Genomic DNA, 18,425 nt, shown 5'->3' on the forward strand with positions numbered 1-18,425 from the left:
TCTCCTCTGCTGGCTGGGATAAAGAGCTGCAGCCTTGCATGTAATAAGATTGCTCAGATGTACACAAAGAACAAGCCTCTGGGTGATTTTGCGCTTAATGGTATGAAAATATATTTTTTGAGCGTCCCATATATGTTAGGCAGGGTGTCGATCACTGTACCCTTGCGACAGCAAGCCAGGCACTGCTGTCCTTATCTGGTCCATGAGGAACCTGAGGATGAGAGAGGTTTAGGCTCTTGCTGAATGTTGTTCAGCTGGGAAGTGGTAGAGTTGGATTCAAACCCACGTCTGCCTACCTGACTCCAGTAGATGTTCTGCTGTGGCTGTCTTTCTGAGAAGCCTCCGTTGCCGTCTCTGTAACTTGCATCTGGCTTGGCTGAAACTCTGGCTCTGATGATATAAAGGAAGCTAAGTCGGGTTTCAATGGAAATAAAGTCTATCCTTCCATGAGCTTGTGTGGCTCACATGTTGTTCCATCCCATGACTTTTGCTAATGCACCTAATTGCTGGGCTTCTCAGCTAAACTCCTTTGTCTCCAAAATTTAGATATTTTTCCAGATGTGAGGTGTTTTGGAGGGATAGTGTTGGTAAAGATGACAGTGGGGTGGTGGGGTTGGTGGAAGGTGACTGTGGAGGTAGAGGTGATAGGGCAGACAGGGATACTAACGGCCAGGTGGTGATGGTAAAGGGGTCAGGTTGGGATGGTAGTAACTGATGCAGTGGTGGTGGTGATGGTGGTGGTGATGGTGGAAGTGATGTGGTGGTGTTGGTGATGGTGGTAGTGAGATAATCTCGGAGGCAGAGGTGATGAAAATGGTGGCGGTGGTGAGGATGGTGATGGTGGTGATGATGGTGGAGATGGAGTTGATGGAGATGGTTATGATAATGGCGGAGGTATTGGTGATGATGGTGGAGGTGGAGGTGATGGTGCTGATGGTGGAGGAGGTGGTGGTGATGACGGCAGCGGTGGGGATGGTGGCAGAGGTGGTGGTGGGAATGACGGTGTGACATTCTTTCATGGGATCCACCTGCTCCAGAAACTTGAGTTGATCCATGTACCCAGGTTGGTGAGAATCCGGGAAAGTGATGCTCTCTCAGTTTCTACAAGACTGAGGTAGGAGTTGGATTCTAATCAGGATAATGCAGATTTATTCTTCCCTATCACAAACCTTTAGTTCTGCTTTCTCAGACTTCCCAATCCTGGCACAAGGAAATACAAGGTTGCTCAGAGAGCATGGGAGAAAAGAAAAGCAAGACTGACTCCCAGGAAGCTGTTGTACAGGTGTGGTGGCACATTCCTACAACCCCACCAATAGGGAGGCTGAGGCAGGAGGATTGCTGCGAGTCTGAGGCCAGCCTGGGGTACAAAGTGAGTTCAAGGCCAATAAGCGCTGGTACAGTCTCATCCTAGGGAGATGGGGTACTTGAACTCAAACCTTTTAATATTACAGATTTAAGGTTAAAAGAGAAATTTTTGAACCAGTGTCCTAGCTCAGCCTCGATTTCTTAATTAGCCAAATAATGCTGAGCTTCCCAGTTATTATAAAGTTCTAATAATTTAATGCAGTAGGCTATGCCACAGTTCTGAGGCCAAAGTATGCATTTAGCACTTGGCACCTGATGCATAAAAATGTAATTAAATTAATCTTCACAGTTCCCCAAAGGACCTGCCCCTCCACTGTCAGCTCTGGGCTTTGACCCCAAGGCCTTCGCACTCAGCTACATTCCCAGCCCTTTTTAATTTTGAGACACGATCTCACCCAGTGGCCCAGGCTGGGCTTGAATGTGGGGGCCTCCTGCCTCAGCCTCCCAGAGTGATGAGTTAGGCTCTCCATTTTAAGGCTGCATAAACCAAGACAGAGTTAAACCAAGTAACTTTCTCTTTTTTCTTCTTTTCTTTTCTTATCTTTTGTTTTTGTGTTACCTGAAATTGAACTCAGGTGTACTCCACCACTAAGCTACTACGTCTGCAACACTTTCGTTTATTTTATTTTATTTTATTTTTATTTCGAGGCAAAATCTCACTAAGTTGCCCAGACTGGCCTCAGCCTCTGGAGTGGCTGTGATTGCAGGTACGCACCAGTGTACCCAACTTCAAATGTGTTTCCATAGTGGCTAATACGTCCTGGGACCCATATAGATACTAAGCACTGTGCTATGCATTACCTCAATTAATCTTAACATCAACCACACAAGGTTTGTTTATTTGTTTTTTTGAATAGTAGTATAATTTTCTTGAATGATGAAACCCTAAAGTGATAAGAAGTATGGATAGTAAACTATAATCACTAAGTTTTACTGGAATACTACATTTTTTCTTTTCACCTTTGAGCCAAAAGACATAACATTATAGACTATTAACTAGTTGCTTGTTGTTCTTTCAACAAAACTGCATAGTTTAGCAGCCACACAACATTAAACATCTACATTTTTGAAAAACCCTGAAAGTTTAATTTTCCTGTTGACTTCAAAGGCTTGTGTAGTCACCTGCCCTGGTCAGATTCAGTTTCTCTTTGCTTTTCTGCTGCGCTGGTATTTGGCTGATTCTGCTTTATTTATTTATTTATTTTTTTGGTTTTTCTCCGGTACCGGGAACCGAACTCATGACCTTGCGCATGCCAGGCAGGCGCTTTTGCCGCTGAGCTAAATCCCCAGCCCCCTGATTCTGCTTTAATACTTTCACTTGAGATCTTTCTTGTTCTAGTGCAGCCTGAAGTGAAGTCACCTGTAGAGTTAGTTCACTCTTGATACTTTGTGGTTCCTCGGGTTGCAGAAGTATTTCTGCTTTATCTTTCACTGCACCTTCTGGAAGCGTTTTCAGTCGCCGTGCATTTCTTGCCCTTACTTCTTTACACTTTGCCTCCCACTGAGCAATCACATTTTTTAGCTTCTGGATTTCAGCATCTTTTCTTTCAAGTTCCAACTTTAGTCTTTCAATTCTTTCATCTTTAAGCACCACTTCCTTGTGTTTATGAGCCGCGCAGTTATCTGTTCCGTTATACTCTGAAAGCTGTTCTCTTCTCTTTCCTCAAATCAGAATTTTATGGACATCATCTTCCAGCCCATTGAAGAATCTGCCATTATGTGATAAAGTCTGAAAAGAACTCGGTTCCTCGGTCTTCTTACTAATGTGATCTTCAGATTGGAAATCTAAGGCTTTTCTTCTTCCCATTCTACAGATGAGAAAACCAAGGCACACAGAGGTTGAAAACAGTGCTCAGGAGCTGCAAGGAAGATGCAGGCTTTGTACTCAGGTGAGATGCTCCAGAAGCCACCTGCTTAGCCAGTGACTGGAATGGTGGCAAGGTGTTGGTCACGCAGGGGTGGCACTGGCTGGGGACCCAGCAGGGAGCTCACCCACCGGGATGCAGCTGCCAGCTCCACGTGTACTCTTCTCTCCAGGATTTTGCAGACAACAACACGTCGGTGCTTCCAAGGTTGCTCTGGACTACGTGCGTGGGAGCGGGACTCGGCCAAGCCCAGCTGCCTTGGCGGGGATGTCGGCAGAGGGGGTCGCCGCCCACTTTTGCAAGGACGTGCTCTTTACACCCCGTGGGCTGCAAGCACTGGGCTCCAAATGGATTAGCCGTTTCAAAAAAGCCAAACAAAAAGCAAGGCTCATACCCGCTCTCTCTCAAAAAAAAAAAAAAAAAAAAAAAAAGAAAGAAACAAGAAAAGAAACAAACAAACACAAAGCAAAAGGGAGCAAGCGCAAATCTCTCGCATCCATCTGTGACCGAGGCTATTTTGTGCCTGGTTTCCTTGGGTGGCCCTCTCTTAATGGCCTCTAATTCATAGAGACAAAAAACATAAAACAATTTAAAGCACTGGCGCACTCACCCAGGAGCCCGGCCGACTCCCGGGGGAGCGCTTTGGCAGGGACATCGGAGGCCTGCCTGGCTGGGAGGCTGGGAGGCTCCCGGGAACGAGCAGAGGAACATCTCGTGTTCCTTTTGCTCCTGCCGTTCCCTGCTTGCTGGGCCCGAGAGGTATTTGAGGGAAGCAGGCTGGCCGGGTAATTATCTATCTGGTAATTACAGCCAGTTGTGGAGGGATCACGCCTGTTCCCCACGTCGCCAAGCCAGCTGGGAAGAGCCCTCCGGAGCGATGGATTTATGGCCAGCCGTGCACCGAGCGATGTATGTTTTGGCTTGTGCATTCAAAGGAGCGCAGCCCTCTCTCTTTAATCTCAACTTCAGAAGGGAAGGAGTTGGTTGTTAATTCACTTGGATTTTGAATCTGCGCCTTTTCTTGTGTGAGAGGCAGGAAGGCGCCGCCGCGGTGAGGGTCTTGGTCACCATTATGTCTTCGGTGTTAAGGAAACTGTTATCTGCGCTGAATGAATTCAGCACATTCACAGAGGCACATTAACCAAAACAGCAGCCCCTATTTACAGAACAGTTTCAGGGCATCCAAGCCCCATTATCCAACAGTTTCCAGGTACGAGCCGTGCATCCCATTATTACCCCATTTTACAGATGAGGAGATTGAGCCACAGAGAGGGGAGTCATTTTTCCAAGGTCATACAGGCAGAGGGCAGCCACAGGGCAGCCAAACATGATATGATACTATGGATGGGTGGGAAAGACTGGATATTACGATGACAGATGAGTGACTTTGGGAGGAATCTCACCCAATGACACCTAGTTTCAGTGGAGAAAAGAAACACTTGAAAGGATCTCAGGGTTATGCACTGAATTTGTGGCAGAGCCAGGTTTTGATATTTTGCTCAGAACTCCTGCCCCCTTTTCTCGGTTGCTTCCTGTCCTCCATCTTGGAGTGCTTCTAGGCCCCACAAAGGCTGCACATGCACACTCTTCAACTCTCCCTCATCAGGGCTGGGCCCTCTGTGAGACCTACAGACACTGTGTGGCCTTTATTTGTGACCCCTGAGGAGGGCAACCAGCCGGCCCAGTTCACCTAGGAGCAGGGGGATGAGAAATACTCAGGACTAAAACTGGGACCTCTCAGCCTCTCCGTGTCAATCAGCCCCAGAAAACTCTGAGGAAACATATGCGTTGTGAGCATTTTAGGAACATCGTCCTGGATGGGGCTGGGCTCTGGCGTGGGCTTGAGCCAGTGTGGATTCTCACTGGTACCCTTCCCTTCTTGGTGGGTGACCTTGGCCAAGGCAGTTTCTTATCACTCTGAACCCCAGGTTCTTCATCTGTAAAACAGAGATGATGCTTAAATCCACCTCAGAGAGTTAGGAGGAAGAACTGCAATGACATGTGTGAGATGCCTAACACTGAGATTTCTCAGGAAATGTGACATCAAGCCCTCACCAACGGCCTCATCCCATGAGCATAGGTCAGTGTCAATGGCAGAATCTAAAGTCACTGTGCTGTGCTGGTTGCTGGTTCATCCTAGCGGGCATGGCTGCTTCTCTGGATTATATTTTTGGGGGAGGAAAAACCAAAAACATATACGGTCCAGAAATGAATCAGAATTATGTGTGCCAATAGCTTTGTGAAGGAGCCATGACTTTTGTACCCATTTTCCAGATGAGTAAACCGAGATCCAGGAAGGTAGAGACTTGCCCTAGGTCACTTCTGTTGTATATGCTTGAGGTGAGACAGGAACCCATGGCACAGTCTGTTTCTAGAGTGCTTGGTCACAAAACTTCTTACCTTTTTCTGACAGCATGAATCACGTTTAGGTGGGTTTAATGCACATCATGTAGCTCATTCCCTTTTATTTGACATTTGGTTCTAGTTTTAGAATTTTATTTTATATCTCTGGAACAGTATTAGGGTGAACATTCTTTTTTCTATACCAGAGTTTCCCAACCATGGGACACTTGACATTTGGGGACAGACAGTTGTTTGTGGCAGGGCTGTCCTGGACATTGCAAGAAGGTTAGCAGCATCCCCAACATCTGGTCACTGGATGCCAGGAGCACCCCCTTCTGCACCTGCAGACCTTGACAAATGCCCCCTGCAAGGGACCAAACCACTTCCTGTTGAGAACCACCGTTCTGCACTTTATGTTTTGGTGTGATCATTTCCCGGATCTGCTTGTGCAATTTTTTTTAAGGACCCTCGATGCCTCGAGCCCAGCTGTCTTCTCCCAAAGTTGTACAACTCTTTAGGTCACCTTCAGAAGCTGCACACCCTGCTTCTCACGTGTGTGCCAGCGGCCAATGCGACTCCGGCAATTCCGGGACCCTGGGAAATGCAGCACACTTCTAGAAGTGCAGAACAGACAGGCCCAAACCCATTGGTTCCAAACCGACGCTGGAGGGGGCAGGGACTTGCCCTGCTCCACGTACTAGGTAAACGGTAGAGTCAGGGTCTTTGAACATCGATGCATAGCAGGCAACCCCATTAGGAGGCTCGATCGTTCCAAATTAAATTGATTCATCGAGGCGAATGTGATTTCCAGGGCTTCCAGGTGATGTGGGGTTTCATAATTTTTAAAATTTTTACTGTGCTGGCTGTGGATGAAGGCAGCGCTTTGGAGGCGATGCAGGGAGGGAGGGATGTGCACCGGGTAGTGGAAGGACTGCTCAAAGTTTATGGGCTTGCAGCCTGCAATGGATGGGGTTTATTGTCCTTTGTAAATTCTCCATCCTTTTCCTCTTTGAAGTCAGGAGCGATGGAATCGATGGCCTAATTGATACAGGGTGGGAAGAGGCTAACGGTCTTACCAGAGGTGGGGCCGGGGGGCAGCCTCATGTGGTTCTCCTCTCGAGCTCTACTGACAGAGACCGTCTGAGGACCCAGTGCAAAGCAGAATGTGCTTAAATGTCCCCGGCTCTTCCTGGCCTGATCTGTGCCTCTCTTGTAGACTTCATCGTGGCCTCACCTCACTCTACTGCAGCTATGGTTGCCTTCTTTCTCTTTTTAAAAAAGCCATGTGCACATTCCTACCCCTAGTCCTTTGCACTTGCCGTTCTTGCTCCATGGGACTTGAGAGTTATTTCTGTGGCTGATCCCTTTGATTGCTTCACATCCCTGCTCATGTGCCCCTGCCTCAGAGAGGCCCCTCAGACCACCCTGTGTCAGGGAACTCCCCTCTCAGTCCGCCCTTTCCTATCACATCCACTCATTCGTGACCTCTGTGGGAGATGAGGTTTTACCACGCGCTGTACGAAATTTTCACATTTGTTCACTATTTTATGAAATGGTCTCATTATGGAGGACAGGGAGCTCGCTTACTTTGTCACAGGCTTCTCTTCAGTGGCTTGGACGCCGGTTGGCATGCAGCAACGACTTGCGAGTGGAGGGAAGTAGTTGAGGTTCTACTCCACGTGGGATCCAGAGACTGAGGCGCGGAGCAGGGGAACGACGTGTGGGCACCTGCGAAGTGTAGGTGGCGTCAAATGCGAGTGGTGTCGTTGGCACACAGAGGCACCTTGACAGCTCTGAGGTGGGGCCGGGTTCTCCGAGCAGAGCTCCTGGCGATGACATCTGCCTAGACTTCCATGAATGGAGAGGGACTGAATGGTGGTAAGAAGGTGGCCAGCACCTCAGGCCAAGGGCACATGCAGCTGCGTGGAAGGCTGAGGTCTGTGGAGATGGCACCCGTGCAAGCTCCACCGAGGAGACTGAGTCGCTAAAGCAGCTGGGGCCACATGGCACGGCAGGTGCACTTTGGGCACGGCTTGAGGACCCTGGTGAGGGTTCGCCGGATGCATACGGAGGAGCAAGAGACGGGAGTGAGATGGCAGATGGGGCTGAGGCTTCAACCTGACATGGAGTGGCTGCATGGTTGTATCAGTACTAACTGATGAGTGACTTCACCCCTCTGAGCCTCAGTTTTCTCTTCTGTAAAGTGGGGTTAGGAATAGTGATGGCTTCAAAGGGTGGCTGTGGGATAAAAGGTGGTAATCCCAATAAATAAGGCCTTGAGCTGAGCCTGTAGCATAGGTGCTCAGCACCGTGACTGCATCTCTGATGTCACCGCATTCTCTGCAACACGACACAGGAGGACATGGTCTCCCTGTCATGGACGAGAAAATAGATCTGTGGATCCCAGAAACACAGAGAGCTATACAGACACAGAAATGGAACTGAGCTAGTTGCAGTCAGACTGGGAAAGCCGGGAAAACCCCAGCAAGAGGCGGCCCTGCAGAGGCTCCTGTTGGTTCTCCTGTCTGGTCCAGCATGTAGTTTTTGCTGAGATCTCTGATGTAAAACTTCACACGCACTCTCCTGGCTGTGTAATGGACAGGCTCTGGGTAGCGGCCCTGTATCAGCTCCTCTCCCTGCGCATGACCTGACCAACAGGATATGACAAAGGGCATGAGATGCCACTCCCTGGACTGTGGTATGTTGCCTGAGGCACCGGGTCAAGAGCCAGACCCTCCTGATGGCCCCGATGATGCCGGATGCTAGGATGGGAGCTGCCCATGGAGAAGCCACAAGGGAGAGAGCTGCCTCTAGGAGCTCACAGGCTCAGGCCACACCCACAAGACACCGCATGAACTCAGAAGCGGACCCAGGACTGCAAAGGGGACTGCTGCCCGGCTGGCAGGCTCAGCACGCCTTGGCGGGACCCTGAAAGAAGTCGGCTACACCAGGCCGGGCCTCCAGCCCCACGGAGACTGTACGCTAATAACTATGAGTTGCTTGAAGCTGCCCAATTTGTAGTAATTTGTTATGCAGCAATGGAAAACGAATTCAGCTGGAGGTCTGGCAGTCATGCGCTCGAGATTCCTATCAGTAATCCTTCAGTCCTTCCAGCTTCAAGTTCCAGGAACTTCTGCTGAGCAGTTGCAGGTGTGAGCGCGGAGCTCCCACTGCTTGAGCCGAGCCCACCGCACAGGGACAAGAACGTGCATCCCAGAACTGCTCACTCGCTCCAGGTCCTCGGATGAGTCACTCACCCTGTCTCGGTCTTGCTTCCCTGAATGGAAACGGGAGTAAAGAGTAGCACCAGCTTGAAAGGGTTCTATAAGGCCGAAATGACAGATTAAAACAAGAATTTGGAACAGTGCTGGATGGACAGAGCTTAAAAACGTAAATGACGTCCTGTGAATGAATCGGTCATTGCTGTTCTCGCTGTCATCGCTACAGGGTTACGGAGAGGCTGCTGATGGCTCTGTTTTCATAAGGGGGAAGCTGAGGGTCAAGGGCAACAAGTGTCTTGGTCAAGGTCCCAGGTTTATTTGGTGGCGGAGCAGGGCTTCCCACCAGGCACCTGAATCCTGTCTTCGCTGTCCTTCTCCTGGGCGGTGATGTCTGTATCTCCACATCTTCTCCTTCATGGCGCTGTGTCGAATTCCTCAGCGCCCGGTCTCCAGCCCCCAGGGCCGGCTTGCCCTTGCCCCCTGCTGTCTGCCACTTTCATCTCTCGCAGTCTCAGTTCCTTTCAGAGCGTTTGAGATAGGCTTTGCTTTCTCCTTGTACCGTTTCTTGACCCAGTACTCGACCACGTCCCCATCTGCTTTGGGAAGCAGAAGCTGCAGAAGTTCCCCAACCTGCTCTCTCCTGACCTCCCAGCTCCCCGTCACCTGGCCCTTTCCTACCTCTGTACTTGCTCTTTCTGCCCGAGGCCTGGAGAATCCTTCCGCCTCTGCGCAGACTCCTACAGATCCTTTTCTAACCCTCTGCCCCTGCGGAGCTCACTTCCAGGGGGAGCTTCCTTCCCTCCCCTGGGCTCCCCCTCCTGGGCCACTCTCTACAAGGTGTCTGGTGACTTCAGCTGTGGGAAGGTCCCAGACCTTGTCTGTTTATTCCTGGATCCTAGGGACCTAGAGCTGTGTTTGTAAGTGGGAGAACAAAGGACGATAAGAACCAGAAGCCCTCCCCAGACATGAATTTAGAAAACCTCTAGGTCTTCCTCTGTCTTTGAATAGTCTGAGTTAGAGAGGGGCTTAGCATCTTCTCTACACGTAGCCATGGCTGCAAGAAGATGCTAATGACAGAACCCCAAGGGAATCCAGATCTGGGAACTGGCAAGAGGAAGCCTAGCTTTTCTTTTTCTTTATAGTCTTCGTTGGACACATAGTAGGTGTTTGTTGGCTGAACCATTAAGTGTACACATGGATGTGGATAACAGTGTAGTAAATACTTGCTGTAAGTTTTCAAGTGGAGGCTGATTTAGGATCCATCTTGTACCTCCAACTCCCCAGCACATAGTAGGTCCTCAGATCTCAGGGAAACGTACCATCAGCCTTTGAGCAGGGTGTCCCAACTTGGGCCTCAGCTTCTAAGAGATCACTGTCCTCTGCCCTCCAGGCCCCAGCTTTCTCTGCCTTTGCTGAGTTCTGTTCACTTTTGTGGTTGGAAGTCAGTTCTTTCACATTGTGTAAACACGTTTTGTGTGGTTGAAATGTATTTTAGAAATGTCACTAATTACCCAATCGCCTGTAACCACTCTTCCAGCGACATAATTGGTGTGTCATGTAAATACCTAATTAGGGGCCTTGGAGAATGGGGTGGTCGGGAGGCCCAGCGGCTGGAGGCTTTCTGGATACGTCCCGCTCTGGAAGCCCTTTGGAGACGCCAAGGTCCCCTGCGTCAGCAGCCGGAGGAGGGATGTTCTCAGGCCGCCCAGGGGCTCTGGCGCTCTGGCCTCCAGGACGAGGCTGTGTCCTGCACGTAGCCTCATGCACGGACTTCTCAGGCCACCGAGTTTAATGAGAACCAACTGCCCAGGTCCTCCATCCTCCGGGCCAGAGTGTACTGTGCATTTCAGACCCAAATGACTCACACATGTGAGGCTTGGCTCCTCGCTGTCCTTTCTGCCCAAGTGGCCGTATTGCTACCGTCCCAGCCTTGCTCTTAGAACAGCTGCCCTTCCTCATAAGGATGCCAATCCCCAGAGGAACCCATTTTAAAGAATTCCACAGATCACTGAAGGCACCGCAAGCTTTTCTTCCTCGGAGATGCCTCGAAGTGGGTTTTAGAAGCAGCTCTTCATCCCAGACAGGCTTTCAGGCACCAGCTCTCATCAGCTCCCTTGGAGGCCTCTTTCTACGGCCTCCTGGCCGTGTGTGGGAAGGGCTGAGTGTCCCGACTGCATCTCGTCACACATGGCTGTCACTCCCGGGATGTGGCCACAGAAGCAGCAATGTCCCCATCCCCCAGACTTGTCCCGCTTCAAAGCATTTCCTGGTAACTGGTTCCCTGGCTGGTGTTGGGGTGAGTGTTAGGATTTGGGGTTCCCAGTTCTGGAAAGGTCTGGGTCACCTTGCCCTGGCCATCTGTTGTCCTGGGTGCAACTGAGTATCTACCATGTACCCATGAAACTTAGAGGTTTTGCAGGGGGAGGCTCAAGTGAGAGTCCTGTCTCCTCCATCTACAATCTTGGATCTGTGTCAAACCCTGTGCTCTCCTGAGCCTCGATGATCTTATCTGGAAAGTGGGTATAATAGTGGATCAGTAGATGAATTGTGAGGATGGACTGAGATGAGGGTCTAATCACAAGGCAAACTGCCCATGAGGGATCACTAAAACTGTTGGATCTGTCTTCTCATCTATACAGTGGGGCAAAACATCAACCATATCTGATTGTGGTGAAGTTTCATTTGTGTGTAACACACTCGCACAGTTCCTGGTATGCTCTAAATTCTCTGTGTGTGTCAGTTATCACCTTCACAACTTTGACTTCGTTATCACCATAGTTACCTTCTCATCCAAGTATTTTGGCCATTACCAGGCTTGGAAACTGAGGCATGGAGGAATTAGATAACTTGCCCAAGGTCACACAATGGAGAAATGGCAGTCCTGGGATTTGAACACTGGTCCATATTGTTGTGGGTCTAAGGTGCCCTCTTCCCCCTGCCATCCTATCTGGGACCATGGAAAAATTACTAAGGTTGGGTGGGGGCAAGTGATGCTGATGAGAAATTTAAAAGGTCTCAATGACAAGCAGAGGGGCAAATAGACATAGACCACAGTCCCTAGAAGAAAGGAAATGGTGGGGATGAATGTGAAGATTTTGCATGGCTGGGAGAGGGATGTGTACGAAGACAAGGACAAAGAGGCACACACAGAAAAGAACTATTGCGTTTGTTAATTGCACTTAGAAGCCAAAATGATTAATTAGCCATTCTGATACTTAAATTTTAGAAACAATGATAAAGGTAACATTTTAACACTTTTTCAAATAGTACTGTTATAGTTTAGAGTTTAAGTGCTCCCCACTCAAGGTCCACATGGTAAAGGCTTAGAGACCAGAGAGAGCTCAGTGTGGAGCTGGTGGAACCTTTAAGAGGTGGGGTCTAATGGGAGGAAGTTAGGCCATTGGAGGCGTGTCCATAAGGGGGTTGTAGGACCCACCCCTTCCTGCCTCTCTCTGCTTCCCGCCTGCCATCAGGCGAGCTCTCTCCTCCACATGGCCCACCATGAGGTTTTGTGCTGCTGCAGTCTCAGAGCAACAGGCCCAAGTGACCATGGACTAAAACTTCTGAGACCGTGAGCACAAATAAACCTTTCCTTCTTATAATTTGTTTTTCTTAGTTATTTCGTTACTGCAGTGGAAATGTAAACAACACACATGATAATTAAAAAATGCAATGGATTCTCTTTCACCGGATGCCCAAAACAGAGGGAGGTTTATTTTGAGGTGGGAAAATACTATTCCTTTATGAAGTGACTAATTGATTGACTTATTTTTTATAATCAAATTGATCCATAATTTTAAAGAAAATTTCAAAATTTAAAACATAGAAGAAAAATGTAAAAATTACTCAAAATTTCTCCATCCAAACATGCCCCTACCTAACATTGTTTCAGTCTTTCTGTAAAATAGCTTTTAAAGACTTACAAGTTTAATAGTGCTATAAAGCTAATGTTGTATCCTGAATTTTCCTGTAATAATTTTAACACCAGTATTTATGTATTATTATAGGAAAATTTTATTAGCTCACCAATGTAAGGATCCATCAAAGTTCATAATTCCTGTAGTGTTGATATTTGTGTTTCTAATTCTTCACTATTACAAAAACAATGCAAAGAATATCTTATTTTGCAAGGATTGTCTTGTTTTTCTTCTTTTTTCTCCCTTCTCTTCCTTCTCTCTTCTCTCTACTTTTCATTGTGTTTGGATTTTTCTTTGTGATGAATTCTGAGGAGTAAACTACTGAGCCCAAACTGTGGAGATTTTAAGGCCCTAGACACACATGGCTAGGTGTTATTTTTTACCAAGGTACTCCGCATAACATCGTGAGATTTCTTTAACATTCCAGCTTCATAACCATGGGGACAGCATATAGTCATTCATTCATTCATCCACCAGCATCTATGGAGCACCTGCTTCCTGCCAGGACTTGCTGATATGTATCTGAAGATATAATACTGGATCTTGCCAGCTGTGAGTCTGAAGTTGCAATGAGCCCAAAAAGTGCCTTGTTTCAGTTTTTAACTTTTCACTAGGCGCTGGCCTTCAGAAGTCTCCTTGGCGGTCCCTGGCTCCCCAGGGAAGGTATCCAGGGGTCCAGTATTTCTAGGATCTCCGTCCTGATGTTCTCCAGCACCCAGATGAGAGGGACAAAAGCAGCACGTGCTCATTGTCTGAGCTTCTTGGAGCAAACACTTAAGTGTCCAACCGAGCATTAAGCACTCTACCTCCTCCCACCACTTCTCTCCGACAAAGCTTTTATACAGAGCACGAGCGCCCATAAATAACAGACCGGCCTATAAATAAATACAGCTGGGAGCCCACAAAAGCTGACAAATGCTGTTTATTTAATTTCTCAAGTGTGGTCCATTTGGGATCCAATGGGAAGGGCCTGCTAAGCTTTTAAAAGGGCAGCTTATATGCTTAATCTTGATTTTCCTTTGGAGGGGCCATCCTGCCATCTCCCTGACACCTGCCTCCTTCCCTAAAGCAGCAGGGCCGTCTGTGAAGGCAGGGGTGTGAGACAAAGAAGCGTTTCTCAGGCCCTTCCCCACGAGAGGCCCTCGACCCTGGATGAGGCACGGCCACACCATCCTTTGTAGTGTGGCTCCCATCCACCTGGAAGGACTGGCCTCATTATTTGTGTGCCAGGTGGGCTGCTCTGAATCCTCCTTCACTGCTCCCTGAGGGGTGAATGGAAGAGCAGCAAGAGCAGTGTGGAGTCAGTGTGGGCCTTGTTCTATGAGATGTCTGGGTCACCAGTTATTTCAGAACTGAGCCAAGAGGGCCACACATTACAGAGGGAGGACATGTTGTCACAAACATCTACAGGGCCATATTCTTTCCCAGCTCCTTCCTGCCCCAGGGTCTTTGCACATGCTCTTCCTTTTGCTTGACATGCTCTTTCCCACATTTTTATCTCACTCTTTCTCGTCCTTCAAACTGCAACTGCAAGCTGCTTCTGGGAAGATTTCCCCTCCTGATAATAAGGGACACAGACCACCAGGACCTTGATGTACAGCTACGCAGTACCTGTCTTTTGTCATTCTGTTCAGCATTTTGATGAAATTATCCAGGGTGCAATTATTGGCTGATTGCCTGTCTCACTTAATCCAGTATTGCTTCTTCCTGGCAACGCCCCAGATTGGAGCCATCTCCTCCCACCTGAGCTATGGTCATAGCACCCTCCAGCCCCCGAGCAGTCCACAGGCTGTGCCTGTCATAGCAGTCAGAGAGTCACAGAGGTCACAGCGTGCATCTCCCCTGCTCAATCCCTGCTCACGCTGTTGCAGCCACTCTGGTCTCTCTTGGCCTTTAGAAGGATCCAAGCTCTCTCTTGCCCTTCTCTCAAATAGCTGGGGCTCCCTCCTTTATTCTCCATCTGTCCACAGGGGTTCCTTCACCCCGGCCCAGGGAGGATCTCCCACATGCCTGGCTCCAGGTCATCTACAGCGTCTGTGCGCATGTCACACAGTGGGTGTTTAATCAGCTCAGCGTTACTCTCCTACCAAGCGCCAAGGTTCCACGATGGAAGAGCCTTGGGATTCTCTACTGCTCAGTGCCCAGGCTCTGGCACAAAGAAGGAACTTCCTTAACACATTTGGCATAAATAAATGCCCTACTGTGGCTGAAGCAAAGCATTGCACGGTTTTGGCCAAACTACTATGCCAGGCAAGTTCCCACAGCGGGGCTGCTGGGTTTCTACAGAGCTTATCAGCAGAGGTCTGGCTGCCTTGTTTTTGTTTCCAGGCATGGGAAAAGATGCCACAACAGAGGTCTCAGAGCCTCCTAGTACCATCTCGTGGGGGCGGGGATGCCCTTGCCAAGAAAGCACAAGCACTCCAGGGCATATAGAGTTCAGATGCTCCCATTTTCACATCCCACCTTGGCTATGTGCTATGCTTTTTAAAATGACCTTCTTGGGGCAAATCACTTCACCTCTAAGTTTTATTTTCCTTAAAATTAATACTATCTGTAGGATCTATTTGCTTTTTAGATTTTATCTGGTTTCCTGCTTCCCCTCACCTATTGGGCTCCAGCCACACTGGTTTCTCTAGTTCTTGAAAGAATCCTGCCCCAGGACCCTTGCACCAGCTCTTCTTGTTGCTACAGTGTTCTGCTCCCAATCATGTGTACTGATTCCTTCTCATCTTTCAAATAGGATGAGAAATGTCAAGTGTTACTACCTTGGAGAGGTAAAAAATTACACACAGCTACCCATTAGGCAGCTAATTTGCTATATTTTTCGTATAGCATGTAATACCATTGAAAAGTATCTGACATATGTATGTATCTACCTATGTACTATTTGTCTCTTATTCTCCACTAGCTATTACATTCCAGATGAGTAGGATCTTTTGTTTACTGCTTATTTTCTTAGCACCTAGGATGGTGCCTGGCATATAGTAAATGCTCAATAAATATTTATTGGAAGAATGGATAATGGTTTGTTATAAGGAAGAGATGGATTGTGGTGTAATAATTGCAAAATGACTCTGATTCTCCATCCTTTCTGTACCTTTTGCAGTAATAATCCATAGCTCCTTCCATTAAAAAGGTGGACACGATTGTCCTACCACTGAATTACCCTAAGCCGTAAAATGTAACCCCATGCCCATGCCAAGTCTGGACCACAAGAGGCATTGTGTGCATCTAATCTATCTCATGGAACCTTGACTTCTCTGTGCAACACACAGGGCTGAGTTACCCCGCTACCTAACAAGCTGGCAAAAACCAGACATGTGAGTGAGACCAGGCTGCACAACTTACCAGCTGGACACAGACACATGAGAGTATTCTACTGCAGTCAGGTGGGCTTGGCCCACATCCACAGCACCAATCAGCTGAGACAGAGACTTGCAAAAAGTGACTGAGTTTGGGGCAGTTTGTTATGCAGCCATAGCTACCTGATACACAGAATATGCACAAACATATGCACACTCATATCCAGCTTGGTGCATCACAGTGCTTGAGAAATATTAGCTATATATGGTGTGGTTTGCATGTGTTATTTGGTGGTAGAAGGAGATTTTACTATCTGGACAATCATAAGCATAACCATGATCACGGTTAGCCGTATGGTGACCAGGAGATGTGACCAGATTTCTGCTAATAGCAAATCTCTCTCAAGCTTTGCACTTGGTTCTTTGACCTCAGGGTCAGAAGAGCATGGGAGAGCCTTCTGCTGACCTGGCTCTCATTGGACCTGAATAATACATGCATTTGCCTTGCTTCTATGATGGTTTTAGGCCTCTGATTTATGGTGATGAACGTGCCCCTCTGTTTGCGCTGGCTTTTGTTAATGACCTCTCATGAATTATCCACGAAAGAAATGTTAAACGAGCTAATTAGGCATTAACCTTACATTACAGATCAACCACACAATCAGATCCTTCGCAGCTCTGCATGCGACAACATAGGCATTAAGTATTGATGGTCCCAGGCAGGGCCGAGAGAACGGAGGGAGAAAAGAAAAAAGTGGGAAAGGAAGCAGTGAAGGCGCCTCCTCGTGAGCCTGCTGGTAGGAGGAGAAACTAGCAGTGAGACGGTCTGAGGTCAGCTCATAAAACCGGAAGTGATAGCAACGCTGCACCCCAGGTGCAGGGAGCCAAGGTGACACTATACTGTAAAGGTCTGCCATGTTCTTGAAATACATTCTGGATCTTCTCTTTCCTTTAGGAAAATGTGCCTTTTGTGCTTAGAATTAAGAAGTGTCTACCTTTCCCCTCCCTGCGTCACCCTGTGCCCTAGTCACTTTTGTGTTGCTGAGGCACAGTACTGCACGCCCGCAATATGGGAAGGAGAGGTTGATTTTGGCTCACCTTTCAGTCCATCGCCTGCTGGTCCAGGGCAGGGTGGCACGGCACAGGACAGCTGCTTAGTGCCTGGTGGACAGGAAGCGGGGAGAGGGAAGGGAGGAGCTGGGAGGGAGATGAACCCAAGCCACGCCCCCAGGGGCCGCCTCCTCCGACCAGACCCCACCTCCTAACGGCAAGTCAGCTAAAAGCCCGCATGATGCAGCCAGCTTCCCAAAGCCCCACCTATGATCCCATCAGGCTTTAGGGGTGGGGGGAGCTCCATCCACACCGTAATATTCTGTAAAGGCAGGCCACGTCACCTTCCTGGACAAATTAGCTAAGTCAAGGAGGATCAAACCCTTCTAGTAAGTAGCTAGGTGATCTTAGACTACATAGAGCAGTAGTAAATAGGTAAATAGATGAATGAACAATATGTTGATAAATTGATGCATTGACAAATACTACACACACACACACATATATATGTATATTACTGTTTACAGAATACTTTCTTATCTATCACTTAATTTTATCCACAGAACACACCAGAAATATGGTTAGTAATAGCTTCATTTTCTCCATTTAAAAGATAGGGAACTCATAGATGATTTGTTCAGGGGTGGTACCAGGGGACGAGAGAGCTGGTCTTTAATTCCAACCCCGACTCTACTTTTACGTCACTTGGCTTTGCCCGCTCATTTCTCTTTTCTGAGGCACAGTCCTCATGTACATAATGGGGGATGTGGAGGGCACTCACATTTCCTGTTAATGGAAACTGACCTGGGCCAGGTCCTGGTCATGTAGGCAGCCATGTTGTAGATCACATGACCCCATGCCTCTCATTCACCTATGCTGTAGCTGATTGGGCGAGGTGGGCACCTGATCAAAGGCAGCCAATCACGAGGGTTCCCGTGAGCAAAGGAAAGACTATGTCAATTAGATTCTCTCTGTGGACGTGAACTCAGTGGACCCAGGTGTGTGCAAGAGCAAGTGGCTGAGGTGGGACTGGGCTACACAGAGGCATGCGTGTGGGGAAATGATGAACTTGAAAGTGGGGAAGCTGCTAGGGTCAGAACAAAGAAAGTGGAAGTAAGTGTGGGGAGGGAGGGAGGAAGGAAGGGGCAGTGTGGGCTGGGGCAGGGTAGGAGGAAAAGGAATTGGAGAAAGAATGGAGGAAGAGAGGGACAGACAGAAAAGGATGGATGGGAGAAGACCCACGGGGGCCAAGAAGTTGCTCTGGATGCTAGGGTACTCTGGTCTCACCCCTGGCCACATGGACTGTCTCTGCTTTTGTTTTGAGCTAGTTGGAGGGAACTTGATTTTTTTCACTCTTTCTCT

General features: G+C 48.3%; 2 long non-coding RNA genes across 3 annotated transcripts in view; one reads left to right on the forward strand and one right to left on the reverse strand.

Annotated features, from left to right (window-relative positions):
- LOC102026293 overlaps positions 1-3,651 on the forward strand; it is a 35,092-nt gene extending 31,441 nt beyond the window's left edge. For both annotated transcript variants that reach the window (XR_001236271.1, XR_262860.2), the window contains 2 exons: positions 3,180-3,254; positions 3,403-3,651. This is a non-coding gene — a long non-coding RNA (uncharacterized LOC102026293). The remainder of the gene's footprint in view (positions 1-3,179; positions 3,255-3,402) is intronic.
- On the reverse strand, positions 343-17,908 carry LOC106149837. The gene is made up of 3 exons (XR_001236272.1): positions 17,868-17,908; positions 17,112-17,174; positions 343-390 (listed from the first exon to the last, which is right to left on the reverse strand). It is a non-coding gene; the product is annotated as an uncharacterized LOC106149837 (long non-coding RNA).
- Positions 17,909-18,425: the final 517 nt, after the last annotated feature.

Source organism: Chinchilla lanigera, unplaced genomic scaffold (assembly GCF_000276665.1).
Source record: "Chinchilla lanigera isolate Chin_1 unplaced genomic scaffold, ChiLan1.0 scaffold00054, whole genome shotgun sequence".
Lineage (NCBI taxonomy): Eukaryota > Metazoa > Chordata > Mammalia > Rodentia > Chinchillidae > Chinchilla > Chinchilla lanigera.